The sequence below is a fragment of the Bufo gargarizans genome, chromosome 3, assembly GCF_014858855.1.
Source record: "Bufo gargarizans isolate SCDJY-AF-19 chromosome 3, ASM1485885v1, whole genome shotgun sequence".
Lineage (NCBI taxonomy): Eukaryota > Metazoa > Chordata > Amphibia > Anura > Bufonidae > Bufo > Bufo gargarizans.
In genome coordinates, this window is record NC_058082.1 from 456,890,737 (window position 1) to 456,907,444 (window position 16,708).

General features: G+C 44.3%; 1 protein-coding gene across 3 annotated transcripts in view; it reads left to right on the plus strand.

Moving 5' to 3' along the window:
• LOC122930319 (norrin cystine knot growth factor NDP) overlaps window positions 1-16,708 on the plus strand; it is a 152,147-nt gene that overhangs the window by 38,305 nt on the left and 97,134 nt on the right. The window contains exon 2 of one of the 3 annotated variants that reach the window (XM_044283599.1): window positions 169-224. The exons of the other annotated variants lie outside the window; for them this stretch is intronic. The gene's annotated coding sequence lies outside the window, so the exon portion shown is untranslated. The remainder of the gene's footprint in view (window positions 1-168; window positions 225-16,708) is intronic. 3 annotated transcript variants of the gene reach the window in all.

Here is a 16,708-nt window from a genome sequence, read left to right on the forward strand (position 1 = left end):
TACCTCTTGAAGCTCATCAAGAGAATGCCAAGAGTGTGCAAAGCAGTAATCAAAGCAAAAGGTGGCTACTTTAAAGAACCTAGAATATGACATATTTTGAGTTGTTTCACACTTTTTTGTTATGTATATAATTCCACATGTGTTAATTCATAGTTTTGATGCCTTCAGGGTGAATCTACAATTTTCATAGTCATGAAAATAAAGAAAACTCTTTGAATGAGAAGGTGTGTCCAAACTTCTGGTCTGTACTGGTAGCTATATACTTTTGTCTAGCTTCAACCATTTACTGCAGCAGAATTTGTAGAAAATGTTTAGCACAATTGTGATGCAAATTGTCACACCCTGGGCCACTCGTCTTTCCCCGATAAGCCATGCCCGACCCCCTTGAGATAGATTCAGTGGATTTTTCTTTTTGTTGCATTTGGTTCATAGGCATGTCTAAAATTAGATGCAACCAAAATTAACACACTGCACAAAATTTTGGTTTACTCTAAAACAAGGTCTAGAAGCAGTCACATTATTGAATATGGGCCATTGTCTTTAAGGTAGATTGGAATATATGTCAATGGGGCATGTTAAACATCCAGATGTGTAAATCAAATATGGAATTCTTGATAGCACAGGGGCAGAATTGACAAGCATACAAGCAACGGGTTTAGAAAAAAATGGCTGCTCTCTTTAAAAAAAGTAAACTACGAGTTATGTTTGTGGCTGAGCTCCATTGATGTGAATAAGGCCATGCTATTGTAATTCTGTATAACCCCTTTAATCAATGTTCAAATATTGATTAGATATTGATGGCCTCTCCTACTCCTGTAATGTCATCAATATTGATTCATTACATATTAATTGGTGATGATCTGGGAGCTCACCCCCCCCCCCCCCCCCACACACACTGATTAGCTGTTTGGGGCTTAAACTTAAAGACTTAAACATACAACTTGTAGTCTCACTGCATAACTTGACCAATTAATATACTACACTATACCGGCTGAAACTGATTTGTCTATTCAGTTTTTACATGTCACGTCTAATTATACTCTGAAATACATTCCACATCTACTGACAGAGAACAGCGCATGAAATCATGAGCATGCGAAGCCCATGGTCTTTATATGTGTACAGGTACATGTTATCCTGCACAATGTCTGAGTCACTGTTTGAACTGATTTCCCTCAAATAGTAATTGTGATTAGAATACATTTAACATGACACGTGGACTGGAATGTGCACATTCCTAGCATTCATCATAGTTAGTTGCAGATGTAGCCTCAATCACCTTTACTAGAACGGCGTGAAAGCGAAAAGGCAGCTGCTTCCCCTGCCGCCCACTTCTGCTGACTTCCATGTCCCTGAAGAGATCCTCCAGAGCAGAGGGAAAAGGGATAGGCTGCCATTTTAGGTGCTATGCTAATATATTTCACATGTGTCCAGTCCACTATAGAAAACTAAGACAAACATTACCCGGTCACATGCTGGGTGTTTTCATAAGGAAACAGAAAAACACTTAAGATTTCTGTCCCAGACTCAAAACTTTACTTTGCTCTTGCAATAAACTCTTTTTGATATATAAACAATGATCAAGCTCATAAAATTTGAATTATTTTGGAGACTATGTTTACACTCTTCTACATCTCTGACTGTCTTGTAAAGTAGTGAGAGACCACATGTAGTTCCTATGAGATTGACATTTAACATTTGGGACCAGCTTCTTTTTTTGGTCCTGTTCCCAGTTGCTTTGATCCTAACAAAACTAACAATGTGTACAGTTTTTGCCATTCAGTCTGTCATGAGATTAAAAGTGACGAGAAGAGTAAGAATTGCAAATACTGCATGTTGTGTGCCATTATTTGTGAATTTTTTTTTTGCACCACTTTGCTAAATCTGTGTTTTTCAGTAAAATGAGATTTTAATGCTGTTTTTAGTGTTTTTTTTACTGCCAAATGTTACTGTAAAGTATATGTTGAAGTAGAAAATGTGCAATTTGTTTTGGCTTGTGGAGTTTTGGTGGCATTTTTTTTATCTAGGTAATGTATTATTCCCATAAGCTTTTCATGAAGACTTGGCAGGAGAAACACATGTACAAAATTACACTACATACTAAAACAGCACCAAAACACCTTAAAAACTCATGTGACATGCCGTTAAGAAACTTACATAAACAGAAAATATTGCAAATAAATTACAAAATTTATAGATACATAGCAAAGTTTGACATTTACAGAAATCTTGTAATGATGGGGGAGAGGTTGTCTACATGACAGGGGTAGATATTTCATATCTTATGATCTTCTTGTTTTTATAGATACAAACATAGGCCAGTGTGCCAAAGATTTTATGTGCATGCTACAGCACAATGCTTCCTAACAGACCCAGATACATAAAACATTCTGACTATAAGGCTATAAGGTAGACAGCCTCTGCAACTCATCATTTCACACTTTACATATGTATTGGATAATTATACTCTGAATTGCATTTTTCAGACTTTATAGATGATAAATAATCTCCTAGGAAATTGTATGTAGAATTCCAGCTAGTTTATACCATTATTTTGTTATTATCTTGGTATTATCTTGTTGAACAACTCATTATAGTGGTGGATAGAGATATTTTGCTAAATGTGTTAAATGAACCCCTATTTGACTTGTCTGTTTATCTGGGTAGTGAGTAAAATAAGTTTAATGCATTCCTTTTCCTCTAGGTGAAGAATCTAATATCCAGTATATATATATATATATATATATATATATATATATATATATATATATATACCAACAATCTGTCCAAATATGCCAAAATGCTGCCTATGAAAACCTTTTGATTTACTCTAAGTTGGTCTAATAGGTGGCACTACCATGACCCAAAATCATGGATTTCAGATGGCCCACACTCTAGTTTAAAACAAGGAAATGTCAAGCAATGTCACGTACAACACATTGTGCATTTTTTGGGACTTTTGGTGAATGTTTGTGACTTTTGATGAGCTTCACTGGTTTCAAGAGAGGAGTTAAAAGTTAGTCGGTATTACAGATTAGAACAGTTTTATGTCTCATATATGATAAGCGACTTTTTAAAAAGTTGCATCTCCACACCGGCAATCCCCTGGCACACTTTCACTGACACAGGTGAAACCAAATCATACCTGCACCAATTTTAATAAAACCAAGCCCCATCCATAAATTTGGCAAAGCAACTCCAGTCTGAAAAATAGCTTTAAAGGCGTTGTCTTCTTTTTTATTTTGATCACCCATCCCATAAATAAATGCTTAAAAAATATATATATTTGATGCTTCAAACTTTGCTTTTACTAAAGAATCCTCCATTTGCAAATGTTATATCTGTGCAGACAAGAGATAAACAAATTAATTATATCAATTCAGAATTCATCTCAAACATTTCAAAAGAATTTGGTTACTGATAAACCCACACTTCTTGAGAATTACTTCAGGAGAACCAGATTAAGAAAGATAATACGCTAGTCAACAAGTAATACTTCCCTGTTAAACAGACATGCAAATCAGCTTCTCCAACAAAATGGGAAGGATAACAAAACTAGCCAAAACTAACACTCAGTAATTTAGACAAACAGACAGGTGAATACCCTAGAAGAGACCACTAACTTAGCTAGATGAGTGTTTTTTGTCAGTGTCTGGCTGGTACTCCTACTTATTATGGAGAACACCTAGTGTGAGATGTATTGAAGGCCAGAAAATGCTCCTCTGGGTTTCTAGGAAAAATTAATTAGTTTATCTTACAACTAGTAGCATCAGAGAATTTTTGATTTCTTTTTCTTTAGGAAGAAAAACGAATCTGCATATCTGGTAATGATATTCCTTTTAAAAGAAAAAGAAAGCTAAGCTTCTTTGATGCCACCAGATATAAGACATGCAAATTAGCATATATTGTTTCCAGAAACCCAGAGCAGTGTTGCCTGGCCTACAAAACTTCTCATTATCGAGAAAGCGTACCCCCCAGACCCTCACAAAGGCCTCTCAGCTAGCTAACCCTATTTTCTCTGCAAGTGTGTGAATACATGAATGTGACAAGAAATGATTTCACAGTGAGAATTACATCACTATGTTATGAATGAGCAAATGTTTTCAAATTCATTTTGTTTAAATTCATCTAAATTTACAAATAAATTCAATTTATGTAAAGGGAAAATGAAAAAGCCTGTGCATAATACTGGAAAAAAAGCAAGTAAGAATCAAGTTATCTTTCTGAAAGGGGAACAAAACTGATAATCTCACACCATCAGATATTACATAGCTATCCAAATTGAATGCTTAGCCTTTAAACCAGCCCTTAAAGCAACCCATTTGCAAATAGCTCTCTCTAGGTGATTCTCCTTTATCTCAGCAGATCAGAAAGAGTAGCTTGGTTAGCTGAGAGGCCTCTGCCGGATTCTGGGGCATACTCTTTCTTCTTAAGTAGAACGCCGAGTATATGCAAGGAGTATTGTAGAGTAGTTAGGCAAGACTCTATTTTTCCTCTGTCCACTTGTTGAGTTAATCAGAAGAACCAACTAAATGCCCTGCACCATGCTTAACAGATATTTTCATTTGTTCTGTATCTTGCAAATGTTCTTCTTTATGATCCAATTTTAGTTTTTTTTGTCCGTAAGAGATATCTCCAGTCATATTTGTTCCAATGTCTGTGTTCTTATGGCAATTTTATTGTTTTTCTTTTATTGGTGTAAGATATGGTTTTTCGAAATTCTGCCTAGGAAGTAAAAAACCCCAAGTCACTTCTTCACTGTTATGTAGTACTATTTAACCTCTTCAGTAAGCAACACATTTTTAAAATGTTTTAACCACTGAATTCTTAAAGCAATAGTTTTATTTTATTTCACCTGTATATATTACTTCAACCATTTTTTTTTTATAAACATTATTTTATTGCTAATACTTTCTATTATTTTGTTATGTCATACTACAAGTCTTCTATGATCATCTGATTGCTTTTTTTTAAAAAGTACTCAGCCCTTCTAATAGATGGACTAGCCAGGAGCACGGCAGTTGGGCTGAAGTTTCTTAGACTACAAAGCACAGTGTGCACAGATTAGTCTGAGAAGCTGGTGACCACTCTACAGAAATCAAGAGGGAACTTGGAAGTGAAGGGACTGCACCAAAAAGATTAAGGCCCCTTTCACACAAGTGAGTTTTCCGCATGGGTGCAATGTGTGAAGTGAACGCATAGCACCTGCACTGAATCCTGACCCATTCATTTGAATGGGTCTGTGTACATAAGCATTTCTCTTTCACGCATCAGTTCTGCATTGCGCAAAAAATGCAGCATGTTCTTTATTCTGCGTTTTTTTTCACGCAGCCCTTGCCCCATAGAAGTGAATAGGGCTTCAGTGAGAATGCAACGCATTTTTCACTGATGGTTGCTAGGTGATGTTGTTTGTAAACCTTACATTTTTTTTCACACGCCTGAAAAATGCATCAAAATGGATTGCACCCACGTGGAAGAAACTGAACAACTGAGCGCAATCGCAGACAAGACTGACTGAACTCGCTTGCAAAATGGTACAAGTATCACTGAACGCACCATGAACGCATCCTGAACCAATCCGTATCGTTTGTGTGAAAAAGGAAGAAAGGGTTTGCACCAGGATAAAAAATTAATCCCCATCCACATGGATTTACTTCCACTTGATTCATTTTTTGGAATTGGGAACCTGTTCTAGAAATCAGTGTGTGTTCCAACAGTCTAACCCCCACTAATCAGATATTTTAACTATGCTTTTTGAATTGATTGTGAAATTTGTGTTGTGAAAGAGATGATCACTTTAACTCCATAAATCAATTTCTGCGCATTTTGGTTTCCACTTCAGATCCCAAGAATGGGGACAACAGAAGAGTATTTCTCCTAAATTCTTTAGCCATAAATGCTGGAAGGGTTACTTTATTGTTTGATATAACTGTGCAGAATATTTAGATTTATTATAATAAAATCACATGAAAAACTTCTGAAAATATTTAGCTTTCTATATGACAAAAATATACAAACATGTAAGCAAAATTCCTAACCTTCTTTTCAGAAAATGAGGTGTTTACAACACATTATGTTTTCAAATTTTGCTGTTATAAATTTATAATGAAATGTTTAGTTAAATATATGTTTAATATAAAAATATATAATTTTATAAATCAAAGTTAAACAGCAACCAATAGTCTGTTGTAAGCATGCATGTCACCCAACATTTAGCAAAATTGCAAGAAAAAAGTAATATTTACAAATAGCTATGTTCCTTCAATCCAACCTAGTGGTTCTAAACTCAGAAACATCAGAATATATATATATATTTGAAACAAGTTGTAATGCAGTTTAGAATAACTGAGGATATTTTTGCATCTCTTCTTTTATATTTAGTGTTTAAAATCGATTCAAGTACAAAAAGTAATAAACAATATATGACTAGTCTTAATTTCATCTAGTAAAATACACAATATAAATAATGTTTAAACTAGGTACTGAAAAGTACAACATGTATGCTACATGATTTCTGCCAGAGTTTAGGTAAGGGGGTCAGATAAACAGGAGGTATTACGATTTGTGAATGTTTAAAGTAATAGGAGAATTTCCAAGTTTCTAGTATAACTTCATAGAAGAGCTTGACAAACTGTGGTTGATTTTATCATTGACCATCTGTTGGAAAAGACTAAAGCAAAGTTGAAGAACGAAATAGCAAATCATTGGGTCTGAGGACCCAATATAATGAATTTGACTAGAAATACCAGCAGCAATGATTTAGGCTTGCCCCCTTAAAGAGCATCTGTTACCAAATGTTATGAGCATTAGACCTCTTTCACAAGTATGATAAGGATTGTGTCAGGATGCGTTCTGTGAAACTCGCACCATTTCACAAGCAAGTTCAGTCAGTTTTGTCTGCCATTGCGTTCAGTGTTTCAGTTTTTTTCTAAACAGGTGTGATTTGTTTTTCATGCGCATGAAACAAAAAGGAAGACTTACAAACATCTCCTGGAAACAATCAGTGAAAAATGCATTGCATCTGCACTTCATCCAGACTGCATCCAGATGAAGGCATGCTTCAATTCTCACGTAACGAAGAAATCATTAGTGAAAAACAATGCTCATGTGCACAGACCCTTTCAAATGAATGGGTCAGGATTCAGTGCAGGTGCTATGCATTTACATCACGCATTGCACCCGCACAAAAAACTCACTCATGTGTAAGGGGCCTTAATCAACTGACATGCGAGATGTGCATGAATGTAATACTGTTGGTCCCATCTCCTTAGGTGTCTGCAATCTGCAGAAAATCTCTGTTTTATAATATGTAAATGAGTCGCTTAGTGCAACAAGGGTGGTACCGTTGCATCTCGTTGCACCCAGAGGCTCTGCTCTCTATGTCCTATCATATGTATGCACTGCTAAGACAGACAGGCCAGCCAGTAAAAACATATTCACGCCTGTCCCTTCGGCGCATGCATTGTACAGGGATGGAGTACACAGAGGTTATTTTCTACAGATTGCGACCACCTAAGGAGATGGGACCAACAGCATTACATTCAGCTGACATGCACACATCTCACATGTCAGTTGGATTAATGTTAAAAAAGGTGGTGACAAAGGCTTTTTAAGTGTTTTCTAACTTTTATTTTTATAATTGTATGAGCTATATGTCTCTGTTGGATATCTAGCTGATGCATAGCAGTTGTGCTCTCCTATGTCAGTGATAGTCTTGAAGTTGACCGGGCTCACATATGTGTTGTTTAAATCATGGGGGAAACAATCAGTGCAAAAATGATAAGTAGATCCACCTTGGGATGAAAAAACCCAGTAAAGGTTGCAGTTTTACCCTTTTTTTAAACAAGATTTAAAGGATGACTTGAGTAACTTGAAGTATGCTACTATGCTACCATTATTTTCATATATATATATATGTGCTCAAATCCTTATGCACAGTAGCTAGGTGAAGCTTCCTCTCTGAAAACGCAACCATTCTGTAGATCCCTTTCTTCCTTTTTCAAGTTTTTACCAGTGTCTGCAATGTTGTGGAAGCACTGGAAAAAGGTTCAGTGTTTCTGGCTTGGGCAATAGCCATATATATATATATATATATACATACTGTATATATAGTGGGGACTCGCTCTGAAAGCGTACCGATGATGTGGACGAAGCACAATGTCCATTAGTCGCTCAAAAGTGGTGGGAGTGCCATGAAGACCAAACGGTAAGACCTTATATTGATACAGCCCCTCAGGTGTGATAAAGGCAGTTTTCTCTTTGGCAGCCTCCATTAAGGGCACCTGATAGCAGTGATGGCCAGTTCGAAGTGTTCGCCCGCGAACACATGCAAGCTGCCATCTTAACTCACAAGTCCGACGATGCACAGGTAAGCCCTTACCTGTGCCTGTGCGTGAGCCGGTCTGAAATGAAATGTGGTCACCGGGAGCAGGCAGTTCCGAGAACAGACGCCGGGGGCCTTCATCGAGCTGTTCTCGGAACTGCCTGAACCCGGAGCCCGCATTTCATTTCAGACCGGCTCGCGCACAGGCACAGGTAAGGACTTACTTGTGCATAGCTGGACTTGTGAGTTAAGATGGCAGCTCGCATGTGTTCGCGGGCGAACACGGCGAACTGGCCATCACTGCCTGATAGTACCCTTTCATGAGGTCCAAAAAAGAAAAATACCAGGCTTGTACTAACCTCTCGATGAGCTCATCCACCCGGGGCATGGGATGCACATCGAATTTGGAAACCTCGTTAAGTTTTTGAAAGTCATTACAAAACCGCATTGTCCTGTCCGGTTTGTGTATCAATACTATAGGACTGGCCCACTCACTTTTTTTGGCTCCTCAATGACATCTAGCTGCAACATTTGCTGCACCTCCTCTGATATGGATTGTTGCCGAGCCTCGGTTACCCGATATGGTTTTAATGTGACTTTTGCCTGAGGCTCAGTGACAATGTCATGCTGGATTATAGTAGTGCGTCCAGGGAGGTCTGAGAACACATCTGTGTTCCGACTAATGAACTCCCTGGCCTTCTGAGTATGTTTAGAGGAGAGGCTGTCAGCAATTTTTACTGTTGCAGCCATCTCTCTTGCATTAGCCAGAGCAGCCGGTACCTCTTCTCCTAGAAAACCCGGCTGAGGGCTGTCTTCTGTACAGGGTTCCCTATCTTTCCATGGTTTGAGTAAATTCACATGGTAAACCTGCTTTGGCTTTCGCCACCCTGGCTGGTGTACCTTGTAGCTTACATGTCCAATGTACCTTGTGCCACGTAGCCATAAACTTACTGTCCATGGTCGGCACCAGAACCAAAACCTGATCCCCCGGGTTAAATATCCGGACCCGAGCCTGACGATTATAGACCCGACTTTGGGCTCGCTGAGCTGCCTCCATTTGCTCCCTAACAAGAGGCAACACTGTCTTTATCCGATCTTGCATCTGGGTAACATACTCAATGACACTTTTATGTGGAGTGGGTTGTTGTTCCCACGTCTCTTTGGCCACGTCCAGGATACCGCAAGGGTTTCTGCCATATAGCAGTTCGAAGGGCAAGAACCCAGTAAAGGCCTGGGGTACCTCTCACACTGCGAACATGAGATAGGGCAGAAGGAGGTCCAAATCTTTAGACACTACATTTTTCAACATATTTTTTAATGTTTGCTTAAACTGTTCTACCATTCCTTAGCTGTTTTATGTGCAGCAACTTACAGAGTTCCATCATCACCTTTAACATAAAAGGGATCTCCTGGTCGGTCAGAACCTCTTTAGATAGTCCTACTCAGGAAAACATTTCCATTAACTCCTTAGCTATGAGTTTGGCTGAGGTATGTCGCAGTGGCACCGCCTCTGGGTACCAAGTGGCGTAGTCTAGAATGACTAAGATGTGTTGATGCCCTCTGGCGGACTTCGGTACTGGGCCTATGAAGTCCATAGCTATTCGGTCAAATGGTACTTCGATAATCGGGAGAGGTACTAGGGTGTCATGGAACCATGAACCAGACGTACAACAAGAGATAGGTGGAAATAAGAAGGCTTTATTAAAAATAAAGCTGTAAGGCAAAAGTCCAAGCGGATGGCTAAACCGAAGCAGGGTCTTGCAAAGCCAGAAGTCAGGAACCAGAAGGGTAGTCAGACGAAGCCTGGATCAGGAACCAGCAGGGTAGTCAGACGAAGCCAGGATCAGGAACCAGAAGGGTAGTCAGACTAAGCCAGGATCAGGAACCAGAAGCAGCAGCAGTCTTAGAAGCATGTGAACACAGGAGGACCAAGCAGGGAACTGAAGCCACAGACCTCCTATATATATGAGCTAGGCATCCAGCTCCTCCCAGTGGGAAGGAGAAGCCGCAGGGTGGGAGGCTACAAGAAACCCAGAAACCAAGATGGCCGCCAGCACATGTCAAACGAAGGAGAACAGCAAGAAGGTAAGACCATGACATAGGGGACTATGGAAATGTGGCTGGGGGCTAGTTATCTGGCATGTCGGGCAAGACTTACAAAACTCTTCCACTTCTTTGAGTATGCTGGGCCAGTAAAACCGCTGTAGAATACAATCCTGAGTTTTCTGCACGTTGGAGATCCGCATGCCAGGAGGAAGCGCGAGGGCATAGGCTACCGGGTTTACCCTGCGAAGCACTCGGAAGGGACCAACAAAGCGAGGCGCCAGCTTGGGAGTGGGCACTCGAAGGTTGAGGTTGCGGGTGGACAACCATACGCGGTCTCCGACCTGGTAGGAAGGAGCGGGCGCTCGTCTGCGATCAGCCTGGAGTCTCTGGCGCTGCGCAGAGACCTCAAGGGACCTCTGGATCTGTACCCAAGAAGCACGTAGGACGGAAAGGTGATCCTCCACAGCCGGAATATCCTGGGGAGAGAATACCTCCGGTAACACGGCAGGTTGGAACCCATAATTGGCCATGAAGGGAGACGTCCCAGAGGAAGAGTTCACCGCCGTGTTCCTGGCAAACTCAGCCCAAGGCAGGAGGTCAACCCAATTGTCTTGGTGATCGGAGACATAGCAATGAAGGTATTGCTCCAAGGCCTGATTGGATCGTTCTGCGGCCGAGGAGAAAGAGAGATGAATCCCCAACTGGGAGCAAAAGGCGTGCCAGAACCTGGACACAAACTGACTCCCCCGATCCGACACAATCTCCTTGGGCAAACCGTGCAACTGGAAGACCTCCCTGGCAAAAATCGAGGCCAACTCTTGTGCAGAGGGTAACTTCTTGAGAGGAACACAGTGGCACATTTTGGAAAACCGATCCACAATCATGAGAATGACCGTATGGCCTCGGGATGCAGGAAGGTCCACAATGAAATCCATCCCCAGGTGTGACCATGGACGCTCCCCGGTGGCTGTGGGTTGCAAAAGGCCCAACGGAAGGTGCCGAGGGGACTTACTCTGGGCACAAACGGAGCATGCCGCTACATATGCGGCGATGTCGGAACGTAGAGAAGGCCACCAGAACAGACGTGAAACAGCCCAGGACAGCTGATTCTTTCCAGGATGCCCCGCGGCCTTGGAGTTGTGGTAGGTTCGCAACAACCGAGTGCGCAACTCCTCAGGCACAAAACATCTGCCGTTGGGTCTCCCAGAGGGAGCACCAGATTGAGCCGCCAAAATCTGCTCACCCAGGGGAGAGGTCAGGCTGGTGCGAATAGCGGCCAGGATCTGATTCGGAGGTATGACCGAAGTCGGAATCGACTCCTCCCCGGACAGCTCGGAGTACTGCCGTGATAAGGCATCCGCTCTGATGTTCTTGGAACCGGGTAGGTAGGAGACCACGTAATTAAAACGTGACAAGAACAGAGCCCATCTGGCCTGACGTGGTGTCAATCTCTTGGCCTCAGAGAGGTAGGTCAGATTCTTGTGGTCCGTCAGGATGAGAACCGGAACCACCGAGCCCTCGAGCAAGTGCCTCCATTCTTTAAGGGCCTGCACGATGGCCAATAACTCCCTGTCACCAATCTGATAGTTGCACTCCGCGGGAGTGCAACTACAGTTTCCGGGAGTAAAACCCACAAGGAAGCAGAGGACCCTCTGGTGTTCTACGCTGAGACAGGAGGGCGCCTACTCCCGTCTCAGACGCGTCCACCTCGAGGACAAAAGGCAACCCAGGGTTGGGATGCGACAGAATCGGAGCCGACACAAAGGCGGACTTTAGCGCTTCAAAAGCTCGGATGGCCTCGGGCGGCCAGACCTGGGGATTACTGCCCTTCCTGGTGAGATCCGTGAGAGGCTTGGCTAGCATGGAAAAGTCCCTGATGAACTTCCGATAATAATTGGCGAAGCCCAAAAAGCGCTGCAGGGCACGAAGCCCACTGGGCTGGGGCCACTGTAAGACAGCCGAAACCTTCTCAGGATCCATGGAGAACCCCTCAGCGGAAATGATGTAACCTAAGAAGGTTACCTGGGATCGGTGAAATTCGCATTTCTCAAGCTTACCGAACAGCTTGTTCTCTCGTAAGCGTTGCAACACTCGTCTGACATCCAGAATGTGGGCCTCCATGGATTCAGAATATACCAAGATGTCATCCAAATAGACCACCACACACTGCTGCAACAGGTCACGGAAAACATCGTTGATGAATTCCTGGAAGACTGCGGGCGCATTGCACAACCCAAAGGGCATAACCAAGGATTCATAATGACCGGTCCTGGTGTTAAACGCGGTCTTCCACTCATCGCCCGCCTTGATCCTTACCAGGTTATATGCCGCCCTCAGGTCGAGTTTGGTAAAGACCGTGGCCCCTTTGAGGCGATCGAACAGCTCGGAAATCAAGGGTATCGGGTAAGCGTTCTTGATCGTGATGCGATTGAGACCCCTGTAGTCGATGCAAGGCCTCAACTCACCGCCCTTCTTTTTCACAAAGAAAAATCCAGCCCCAGCCGGGGACGAGGATTTGCGAATGTGTCCGCGTGAAAGCGCCTCCCTCACGTACTCCTCCATGGCCTCATTCTCCGCTACCGACAGTGGATAGACTTTGCCACGAGGAGGAACGGCACCAGATTGTAACTCTATGGCACAATCGTATGGACGGTGCGGAGGTAGGGCAACCGCACGCACCTTATCGAATACATCCCGGTACTCCTCGTATTCAAGAGGCAACATAGAGTCAGAGGAAGTACACAGCAACTTGACAGGCCCATGGATGCAACTAGCCCCACACTGCGGTGACCACGAGAGGATCTCGGCCGATCTCCAATCGAAAGTCGGATTATGCTTCTGGAGCCAGGGGTACCCCAAGACCACCGAGTAGTGTGGAGACGAAATAACCTGGAGACAGACCGACTCTCTGTGAACGGCACCAATGGCCATCCCCACTGGAAGGGTCTCCTGAGTCACGTGTGGCGGCAGAAGGGGTCTGCTGTCTATCGCCTCAAGAGCCAGTGGGGAACCTCGAGGCTGCAGAGGAATGGAATTGGCGGCAGCGAACACACTATCAATGAACAGACCACCAGCACCAGAGTCCACCAACGCCTGGGTCGTCACCGAGCCCCCGACCCAGGAGAGGACAACAGTAATCAGTGGTTTGTCAACACGGGAAACCGGGGACGAGGAGACTCCACCCAAGATCTGCCCCCGACAGGATCTCAGGTGCGAGCGTTTCCCGGACGGTTCGGGCATGCCAACCGAAAATGCCCACCGAGACCACAGTACATGCATCGGCCCTCGCGTCTCCGGAGTACCCTCTCCCCCTCGGACAGGCGAGCAAACCCCAGCTGCATGGGTTCACCCCCAGACAAGTCATCCCCAGGAGGCGTGGGAGGAGAGGGAGGCACGGGTGGGACAGCAAACGTAGGCGCCAATCTGTTAGAAGACCTCCGCAGGCTCTCCTTAAAGGAAGGTCTCTCCCTGAGTCTGGTGTCAATCAAAATCAGGAAAGAAATAAGGGACTCGAGCTCCACTGGTAGGTCCTTAGCTGCAACCTCATCCTTCAAGGCATCCGAGAGACCATGAGAGAAAGCAGCGACCAGAGCCTCATTATTCCAGCCCACCTCTGCTGCCAGGGTACGAAACTCAATGGCGTATTCAGCTACAGATCGTGAACCCTGTCTGATGGACATAAGGAGCTTCGCAGCAGAGGCAGCACGAGCCGGCACATCGAATACCTTCCGAAGAGAAGCAACAAAACCGGAAAACTCGGCAACCACCGGATTGTTGTTCTCCCATAAAGGGCTGGCCCAGGCCAAGGCCTTGTCCTAGAGCAGCGAGATCAAGAAGCCCACCTTTGATCTCTCAGTAGGAAAGGCATGTGGCAGCAACTCGAAATAAATGCCCACCTGGTTAAGGAAACCTCGGCACTGAGTTGGCTCTCCCCCAAAGCGCTGTGGAAGGGGGGCAGAACCGGTCATACCCCGAAACACCGCAGGCGCAGCAACAGGTGTCGGGGTAGACTCTGGCGCAACAACCGGAGCGGCAGTAGGAGCGGGCCCAGGAGCGACAACCGACCCATCGGCAACGGAAGCGAAATGAGCCGTGCGTTCAAGCAGGGTTTGCAACGCCACAGCGAACCGACCCAACAGGTGATCCTGCTGATCAAGTCTGGCAACCAGCGTAGGTAGCGAGGATGGCCCTGTACCGTCAGAATTCATGGCTTGGTCCTAATGTCATGGAACCATGAACCAGACGTACAACAAGAGATAGGTGGAAATAAGAAGGCTTTATTAAAAATAAAGCTGTAAGGCAAAAGTCCAAGCGGATGGCTAAACCGAAGCAGGGTCTTGCGAAGCCAGAAGTCAGGAACCAGAAGGGTAGTCAGACGAAGCCTGGATCAGGAACCAGCAGGGTAGTCAGACGAAGCCTGGATCAGGAACCAGAAGGGTAGTCAGACGAAGCCAGGATCAGGAACCAGAAGCAGCAGCAGTCTTAGAAGCATGTGAACACAGGAGGACCAAGCAGGGAACTGAAGCCACAGACCTCCTATATATATGAGCTAGGCATCCAGCTCCTCCCAGTGGGAAGGAGAAGCCGCAGGGTGGGAGGCTACAAGAAACCCAGAAACCAAGATGGCCGCCAGCACATGTCAAACGAAGGAGAACAGCAAGAAGGTAAGACCATGACATAGGGGACTATGGAAATGTGGCTGGGGGCTAGTTATCTGGCATGTCGGGCAAGACTTACAAAACTCTTCCACTTCTTTGAATATGCTGGGCCAGTAAAACCGCTGTAGAATACAATCCTGAGTTTTCTGCAGCCCCAGGTGACCTCCGAGAACGTGTTGGTTGGCTAGATCTAACACAAGCTTGTGATAAGCCTTGGGGACCACCAACTGTTCAATAGGCTCACCCCGTAGATGGTTTACCCGATACAACATATCTTGATGAACCACAAAACGGGGAAACACTGACTCTGCCCAAGGTTGTTATGGTTCACCATCTACTATTAACACATTTTCCCAGGCACAGGATAGGCTTAGGTCCTGACGTTGGGCGGTACCAAAATGACCCCCGGAGACATTGAGGTCTGCCAATTCAGGACCCGGCGGCAAGTCCTCCACGTCTCCCACCATCACACTTAGCGGGGTTGTCTCCCCCTCTTCCACCGAAGTGGCGGTCACCCCTACCGCTGGCCCTTCGGTCTCAGGTTCCCAGCATTCTGGTCTCCCCCCTGAGCCAGGCCACTCTGCTAGGGTTACCCCTGTCTTATGGGTATTAGTCACTCTCATAACAGGCCACAGTGCCAGGAAGCCCGGGAAGTCTCTCCCTATTATGAGTTCATAATGTAGATTTGAGGCGACAGCAACCTCGTGGGTCGATCTACCGGCCACCGTGGTTACAGACACCAGCACAATGGGCTAGTCTTTTAAGTCTCCTTGGATGCACATTACCCCGACTTTCTGGCCAGTATACTCAGTGGATCGCACCAGGGTAGCCCTTACTAGGGTCACCAGACTCCCTGAGTCCAGCAGAGCTTGTGTCGGATTGTCTCCCACTTCCACCTGGGGATCTATAGACTCTGGGTTACCTGTTTCACACTGTCGGTAGCCATAGTTAGTGTCCATGGGCTCAACCCGATGGGGTCAGTCAGCCATTACATGGCCAGGCTCCTGACACCGCCAGCAAAATATTGGAGCCAAGTCCGCGGTGGGTACATCCCAGGCGGGTTTTATCAGCTCAAATCTCTGGGCCTGGGGTAGATCCAATATGGGGTGGATCTTTATCCCTCAAATCTGTGTTGAGAATCATCCGTTCATATGGTGCATTTTCCTACTATACAATCAATAAGGGTAAATCCCAAACCCTTCCCTTTTTGATTCTGCATAAGATATTGGAGCAACTAAAGAGGCAGTTCCCACTAGACTGGCAGGTCTCTGAGATGCAATATTTAGGGGTTTGGGTTACTTTCACCCCCAAGAAGTTATATGCTGCAAACTTCCCCCCTCTCCTTTTGGCTCTGCAGACTGATCTGGACAATACGGACAAAATGGAACTATCATGGCTTGGCCGCATTTCTGCATTTTAACAACATACACTCCCTGAGCTGTTGTATATGTTTAGGTACTTCCCTATATCGATTCCTACTTCCTTTTTTACCATTATACATAGAATGATCAATCAATTTATCTGGCATAAAGGAAGACCCAGAAAAGACCCAGAAAAGCCAAAAATATCATGTGTAGACATGAGATATGGTGGTTTGAGCTTACCAAACATCTTTGATTACTACTTAGCCTCGAGAATTAACCAGTTGAGGGATTGGTGGGTATTAGACACTTCCAATCAT